Source organism: Dioscorea cayenensis, chromosome 10 (assembly GCF_009730915.1).
Source record: "Dioscorea cayenensis subsp. rotundata cultivar TDr96_F1 chromosome 10, TDr96_F1_v2_PseudoChromosome.rev07_lg8_w22 25.fasta, whole genome shotgun sequence".
Classification (NCBI taxonomy): Eukaryota; Viridiplantae; Streptophyta; class Magnoliopsida; order Dioscoreales; family Dioscoreaceae; genus Dioscorea; species Dioscorea cayenensis.
This window is the reverse complement of record NC_052480.1, coordinates 11,879,022-11,887,661: the sequence shown is the minus strand read 5'-3', so window position 1 is coordinate 11,887,661 and position 8,640 is coordinate 11,879,022.

The window sequence follows — 8,640 nt, the reverse complement described above, 5'->3', positions numbered from 1 at the left end:
ATTTTCACCCAGAGTTCTTTATGTTCAATGAAGGCCTAAACATGATAATTAGACGCAATATAATTTTCAAACAAGAAACAATTGAGGAGTATGCTCAGTAATCTAGAAGATATAGTTCTCTGAATTCATGATGATTGCTAATGAATTACTGAACCAAAATGTTATTTTTATCAACCACATCTAAACTAAAGCTAAGTCCTAGTCTCTGTTTTTTCTCCATGAGATTTGTCATTATTGGCGTACTTACACTTAAAATTTGTGACAAAGCAACCCTTTTAACACGTGCATGTTTCTACCAAATAGAGTTTAGAAAAAAAATTCAATAAGCAAGCCTTTTCAGCATTTGGTAAATGACCATCAGTTATAAATTAAAGGAACAAATGATGAGTTTTTCACATCACATGCAATACTTTTATGAAGCTTCATGACAGTAAAGACTGTCCAATATTTCAAAGAATTTGGATTTGTTAGCCAAAGTTCTAGTTTCCTTGCATCTTCAGGTTGGACTAAGAGATCAAGGCGGTCAGTCTAGTCAAGGATCTGGCCTTCTCCTATTACTTCATCATTTCCGTATCCCTCTTGTCCAAACTTTTCATCTCTTATATTGCTATATTTTTGCTTCTCCTCCATTCGAAGTTTAAAAAAATCTCTGGCAACATCTCGTAGTTCATCCAGAAAAGATGGTGCCATGCCATGATTGATGACCTAAAACATGAGATTGGTGCAGGAGATTATATGGTATAAAATGAGTTCATTAAGGTCCTGTTTGGATAGGCCAGAATTATGGCATAATCTGTACAATATGCCATAATTTAATATTTTCTGAGAATTATGTCATATTGGCTGTTTGGGAACTTATTTTAGAGTATAAAATTATGGCAAAATATAGACATTATGGCATAAAAAAAATATTCCATTCTCAGTGGAATGTTTTTTTATTGTAAAAAATCTCTCTCTCTCTTTTGATCTAGCAACCAGCCACTAGTCCACCGGTGGCTCGGCCAGCCTTCGACGACTAGCCACCGGTCCGGTCGGCGATCCAATCGACCTCCGGTGACTGGTCATCGGTCCACCGACGGTCCGATCATCTGTGGTCTAGCAGGCTTCCGGCAATTGGTCACCGGTCCAACCACCGGTCCACTGGCCTCTGGTGACATGCCGGGGATTCACTCATTCTATTATGGTTTGTGGTTTTTATGGGTAGTGTAGTTGTGAAACAGTTTGTGGTTTTTATAGTTTGTGGCTATAGTTTGTGGTTTTTATGGGTAGTGGTGAAACAGTTTCAACAGCAAAAAATTTTCAGCATATGCTTTCACTACCACAGTCCAACATGTATGATTAATTCCATTCAATTATTATTAGTAGATTGCCATCTTATTCATTTATGGCAATTCAACAGCCAGTATGAGATTTGTATGTTCATGAATCAAAACATATCTACTGATTGAGATTTGTACCATAATATTTATCTCAACATATTATCCAAAAAGCAGTTTTTTTTATTATTATTAAAAGATGGATAAATCACTTTCATTCAAGGCAGTTCTTCTTTTTCAATCAATAATCACAGCCAAAACAAATTAATAACTGAATAAAAAACTTAATTCAGTTACTTGACTAAATTAAATGCAAATATATCCAATTACGACATAAATAGTATCTAATTTTCAAATAAATGAAAAACTTTAATGATCACTCTGACAATTTAAAGAAAGTTGAAAAAAATTTCCATCTTATCATAACTAAATCATATAGCTCGAGACATCGCATGGATTTTCCACTTAAATATATGATATATGACATATCATATGTAAATATAATAATGTAATAAGATGTGATATTTATAATCATTAATTTTATAATTTGATAACTAATATTTTAAATATCATAAAAGAAGATAGTCTATTTGTATTTTTAAAAATTAAACAGTAAGATAACGCAAATGTAATATATTGTATCATAATTATAAATATTATAATATTTAATATTTTATGTATGTTTTAGAGGAAAAACTTTTAATGAAAGCTTTACACGTGGCATGAGACTTTGCTACGTTAATATATATATTAACAAAATCCAAATCTTTATTTTTTTTAATCACTATTTTAATTTTCGTAATTATTAATAAAAATTTATATTATTTTATTTTTATTATAAAATTTATTATTTAATAAATTTAAAAAAATTATTATGACTTTGCATAGGTATATTTACTATGTTTACTAAGACCCGATCGAGGGCAAGAGAAAGAAGAGCAGTGCTTGTAATGGTTAATGAGTGGTTGGTTTTGTGGAGACTTTCATGACAAGTGTGTCGAAGTTGATTGAACTATTGATGGAGGTTAATAAGGTGTGTGTAAATTATGCAAATATATAAACATGCAAATATGCAATTAATATTACAATTGGTCCGTAATACCGCAATTGTACGAGTCAAAGTTATACCTCGTGGGTGAGCACGAGGGTCATTTTTCCCCAGGAATTGCGAGAGGCTCATACTACTTCTTTTACACTTAATCAACAACCTAAATGTTTACGCTCTTTCTTTAGTTTACTTTTCAACACTATTTCACAATACAATTGGAGAAATCGTTAAGCACACTTGGAAGGAGTTGGGAGATTATATGATAGATTATCTTGATTATTAATTATGATAGGCGTTAAGTGGCAATCTAATTCTAGAAACAGACGGAGGAAGTCGAAGGCCTACTAGAAACCTATGGTTTTTAGTAGAGTCAAGTCTGCCACAGTCTTACCACGGGTGTTGTGATACTAGTGGTGAGTAAATTATTGCTTGGGCTCCAAGTCACATCCTGGCATGGCTCTCGGGGCATTATGTGATCTAATAACGGTCGTGATGGTTTTCACAATAGCCATTGTGAGACCCTTGTGGCTTCTGTGTTGCTTCCATTGGTTCCATTCTGCCATGGCTTGATTAAAGAAGTGGCAAGTGTAGACAATGTGCGTGGTGACTTGCAATCACACCCGTTGTGAGCCATGGTGAAGCCTTGATTCAGCAACTTGATTCATTTTGCTTCAAAATGCCTTTGAATTTACTTTTTTTCCCTAAAATAGAAATAAAAGCAGTGGTGAACAAAAGAATGAAATTTTGTGCTAATGAGGTACTAAACAAATAAAATTTCATGTTAAATGTAGTGTAAATGATATAGAAAATATGGTCAATTTAGCACTTATCAAATATCCCCACACTTAAGCATTTGGTCCTTAAGTAAATAAAATAGATAAAAATAAAATACATGATAAGTGCTTGGTCTCAGACAACTAAGTATGGAGTTTTAGTAGTACTTAGGGGGGGGGGGGCAATCATACACCAGGCAGCATGATCATTCCTTTATAAAGAATAGTTAACTCTATGATGAAAAGTACTTGTCCAAGTGCCAATCTCCTGGTCCGCTATCTTATAATCTAGATCATGTAAAGAAACTTTTTGGGGTTTTATTAACTCTCATTCTTACACTTTTCATAAATTTTTATACCTGTATACTCTTTCTTTTATTTTTCTCTCTTCTTCTCAAAAATGTTTCCCCACAGTCAATAGCTTTCACACTTCCCAGGAGGTAGCCCTCTCTCCCACTAGGGCATACTCTTTGTATCCAACTTGTTAGGAGTGACTACACACTTCAAAGGAGGTAGCTTTTTCTGTTGTGTATATATTTTAACTTTGAACAATAAAATAAGTACTGATCATACCCCTATTATAAAACATCACTCACTAGACAGACATAAGGTACAAGATGTACTCAAGAGTGACACAAGATAGAGCCAAGACTCGCTGAGCAGTCAAACTCTTGAGAGGTAATGAAAGAATTGATAGTCTGACGTATTATGTCCCTAAACTAAAGAAACTCCAACAAGTAAGTGTAATGGTTTCAAAGATCAACACTAGCATGTGTATAAGGTACAAGCACCATTTAAAAAATTTTCACAAGATATTATAATATAGTATAGTATAGTATGAAATTCACAGTTTAGTGCAAAGAAAAGCAAATATACACTCCCTCCCCACACTTAATGATATACAGTATCCCTAATGTACGCATGCATGCACAAGTGTAGTGATAAATAATAGTAAAAGAAAATAAAAGAGTGTATGATTAATAGGAATTCCCTGATTTCTTAGTTGGGCCGACTAGGGCGATGAAGTTGCCCCTATCTAGGCTATGAATTGTGCATGCCAAAACAGCAGTCAATCACCTCAAATCCTATCAGAGTCACAATTGGACTAATTAAACATAATAATAAAGTAAAATAATGTAAAATGCAATAAAATAGAATCCACTATGAACAAAATAAGTACAAAAGCAGTAAGGCACGTGTCCCTTCCTATAATAAAATGTACAATGTACTGAAAAATGAAAAATACAAAAGTGGTATATGAAAAAAAAAATCAGAATGGCGGAAGTTGGCTGGGGAAGTTCGGCTCTATGTATGGTCCATGGAGGATGGGTGATGTCGATAAAGAGGGAGAAGACTTAGGTGTCACTGGAGCTGTAGTAGTGGGTGAAGTAGGTACAGGAGTGGTCGAGGGGTCCTGATACTGTAGATGCGCCAGGATCTATTGGAGTAGACCCTCAATCCTCACCTGACTCTCCTCGAGATAGGCCAAGCACTCCTCAAGAGCTGGTGAACTGATGAGTTGGTGAAGCAATCTGTGGAAGAGGAGAAGAAGCAACAACAATAGTAGGAGCTGTAGCCAGGATCAGGGGAACTGCGGTGGCAATGGTTTTTGGGAGAGACTCCTCATCATCTGAAGACTCAGAGTTAGACCTGTGGACCACCCAGTACTACACCGTGTTTGGTGTGTCCCACCGCTCAATCATGCACCTCTCCTGAAGCATGGTGACCCCGAGAGGCTGCATGCCCCTTACACGACACATTCCTAAGCACAGATCGATCAGTCTAAGCCCCCGTGCAAGCCTGGTGATGTATGGAGCAATTAATATGGTCGCCAAGTGGGGGTCTTGAGACTGATGTCTCAGCTGGTAAGCTAGCGTGTAACCTATGTGAATCAGCTCCCTAGCTATAATACACCATAAGAAATAAATATTTCACAGGTCCACAGCCTCCGTGCTATCTCCTTACCCAGTCAATGTTCGTAACAGATCATCGTGTAGGTAGCAGAATGCTGGGCATCCTAAGGAAGATGCCTTCGAGGTTATATATTGCTCCTCGAGTACTTGCAAACTGATCGTCTTCTAATGTCCCAGGATGATGATGGTATGGTCAAGCTTGAAAGAGCACATGACCCCCATCGTGAGCTCCCACTAAGTCAGGTCATCGATGCCGAAGAACAACTCCCAGGCCTAGATAGAAATAAGATCATGTACCTCATCGATGAGACCAATGTGCTCGAGCATCGGCCAGTCTATTTGACGACCTCGACAAACCTATGATTGACGAGCCTCCTGTAGCAGGCTCGATGTTGAGGATCCCAGAACCGTGAAACAGCTGACCTAGAAGAATCTCCGGTGTTCTTCTTCTTCTTCTCGGCCTTTGCTTGTGGACTACTGGCAGTTCTCTTTGACCCATAACCTAGAATTTTAGAAAGAATATGAAAAATCAATCCATAGAATATGAAAAATGCAATGTATTAATGGAAAATAGGTGCACAATAGGTTCATTACGGCCGTTATGTGACCATAACTGTTTAGAACGGTAGTTACCAAGGCTGTGATAACTCTCTGGATGATTATAACGGGCACACAATGACTATTGTGTGATTCAGCAGCTCTACTTTGCACTGTGCTCTGAGTACCACGGATGCACAACTCCCGTGGTCCATCCATTGTGTCCTAGAATTAGGCAATGGTTAGTGATAAGTGCTTGTGTGATAAGAATACGAAGTGTTCTTTCCTTATGATGAGCATTACTTTTAGCAGGTTTAAGCGTTAATACATGCGTATTTGTATTCTTTTGTGCATGTAGGGTTGTGAAGCTAAGTATTAAGAAAAGAAGCCAAAAGTAGATCATGAATGCACTATTTGGTGGAATCTTGGAAGCAATAAATGCGAAGACACAAATAGGGCTATAAGATACGTGAATGTGTGCCAATCTCCATGTATTCAAGCTATTACAATGAGTTGGAGGGGCACAAAGGCAGCCACATTTGCGTATCCCAGTTTGTGCAATGATTGCAGGATCTTCACTAATGAACCCATTTATTAAAGAAGTGACACAATCTACGGCATAAACGTGTGCCCGTTTATGTTACCTCGATGAGAAGTGGATTTGGGAGTATTTTTAGCTGGGTACTATAGCAAGTACTGTATCAAATCACTGTGATAATTCAATGTAGAAGTTACTGTTCACAGCCGGCTGAAAATCAGAATTCCAGAGAATCTACACGGGCGTGTGAAAATTCCACAGGGGTGTGTGAAACATCCACATGCCCGTGTGGATGCCCGATTCCACACTATTTAAAGCCGTTTTTCAGCCCGATTTCAACATTTTTTTCTCCATCTTTTCTCAACTTTCAAGAGGGCGGCAGCTAGGGTTTTGAGAGGTATTAGCAAGGGTTTTGGAGAGGTTCTACGGCTTCGACATCGCGCTCCACTTGGAAGAAGTTTATTGGGGAGCTTTCGTTGGCACCGATCCGGCTAGGTGTGCCCTAGGCCGGACTAGGGAACCTTTGGAGGATATGATGCCACTCCACAAGACCATCGACATAACTATCGAGGGGGTTTTTCCTATGGATTACTTATTTTTACATTCGATTTCATTGTTGATTGTAATTAGCTCTATGGAAAGCTAAACCCCCTAGTGGGTACTTGGATTTGTGAACCCTAGGATGTATTTGTTTCATTAAACCTTTTATTATGCTTTTCTTAATTGATGTTTTAAATGAGTTTTAATCTTGAATGTTTGATTGATTGAATGCTCCCTTAGAGTAACACTAGGGTTGAGAGTTCACCTTGGTAACCCTTATGAGTGAGTGACACACCACGAGAGTTAGACAAAGCTAGATTGGAGAGGGTTGAGAGGGTGAGTCGAGAGGTAGCAGAGTGTCCCCTTTCCCCTTCGACGTGATTTATCCTACCTCTATTTCCTTGAGTTCTTTGCGGTCATAGTAGAGTGAATGGGCTAAGATATGACCTTTCGTTGTGGCTTAGTTGCAAATACAACGAAGTGAAGCGTTGAAGTGATTTTAGCACCTAGGACTTAATTGTGACTAGGGACCTCTCACCTGGACCAAAGGGTTAGGTCTACATCTAGGAAGAGGGTTTATCACTTGGAATCCCTAGAACTCCATGCAATTCTATACAAGTGCGAGGTGTTGAGGTTATTCGATTTCTTCATCAGGACATCGTATAGAGTTAGTCACATTAACCTTAGATTTGGGATCGTGTATGGAAGGATTTCCGCGACTCATTAATGCATTAACTAGGAAGCATAATAGTTGGTTCTGCACTTGAAATGATTGTCCTAGGCAGAACAATATCTGAGTACCCCATTTATATCGATTGCCTTATCTCTCATTTACTTGTGCTTCTTTTTCTTGTTTCTTTTATTCTTGTTCATACTACATCTTATCAACACAATCATTATTCATCTTCACTTGGTTAAGTAGAAATTTGAGTATTCTTATTTCCTACTCCTTGTGGATACGATACCTCACTCACCTGGGATTATTACTTCGACAAACCCGTGCACTTGCGTGGGTCCTTGTCAGTTAGCTAACAATGGGCAATCCCATTGCTAGGTTTTGCTAGGGCAAGATGAGCGGAAAAAATTTTGTAACGGCCTTACAATGAGTAGACAAAGCCCATTATGGCCCATCTCTAGACTGGTTTAGTTTTTGAACAAAATAGTCATCACAACGGCCATTGTTCTTCGAGGAACGACCATTGTGATGCCTAACTACAGTGAAAAATTTTCATACCACAGTTGATTTTTATTAAAATTCATATAAAAACATTCACCATGCATCCCTAAACTATTCCATACCATTTAAAGATCATAAAATCATGATTTAAAGGTTTGGAAAGGTTCTTATGAAATCGACCGAAAAGAGAAGATTGTGCCACTATGAAAATCGACTAAATGTGGTGCTAAATCAAGCAGGAACAAGGCCAAAGCTTCTCAAAATCACTAAATGAATGTCAGGGAAGGTTCTCAGGTGAGGTGGAAGAGAGGTAGTTAGGTTTCGAGTAAAAAAGGCCAAGAGTCGGCCATCGACAATCCTATATTTCCTCATAACGGGGTTAACAACAGCCAAACAATTGCCATTGTTCATTTGTTCAGTCTCTTTGAGGTACCACAACCGTTACAAGCCCATTATGGACTCGTTGTCAACTCACAAGTTTCTAAGTGTTGGCAACGGCTATTCTAAGGCTCGTTGTGCTGATTACGGCCAAACAACGGGCATGGTGAGGTCATGATAGACCTCTGGAAAACTCAAAGATATAGCACGCTCTGTGGAATGGCCATGATAGGTTGGTTACCATGGTCGTGATCACTGGTGTTATGGGCCTGTGACAGACTCACACAAATTTTCTAGGAAAGTATAACTCTTTGTTTGTGCATCACAACGGGTGTAATGGGTTAATTTGTTGTGATGCTCGCAGTGAAAAACTAAGGATTCTCCCTATGTAAAATGACATGAAAATAATTCCTAACAATG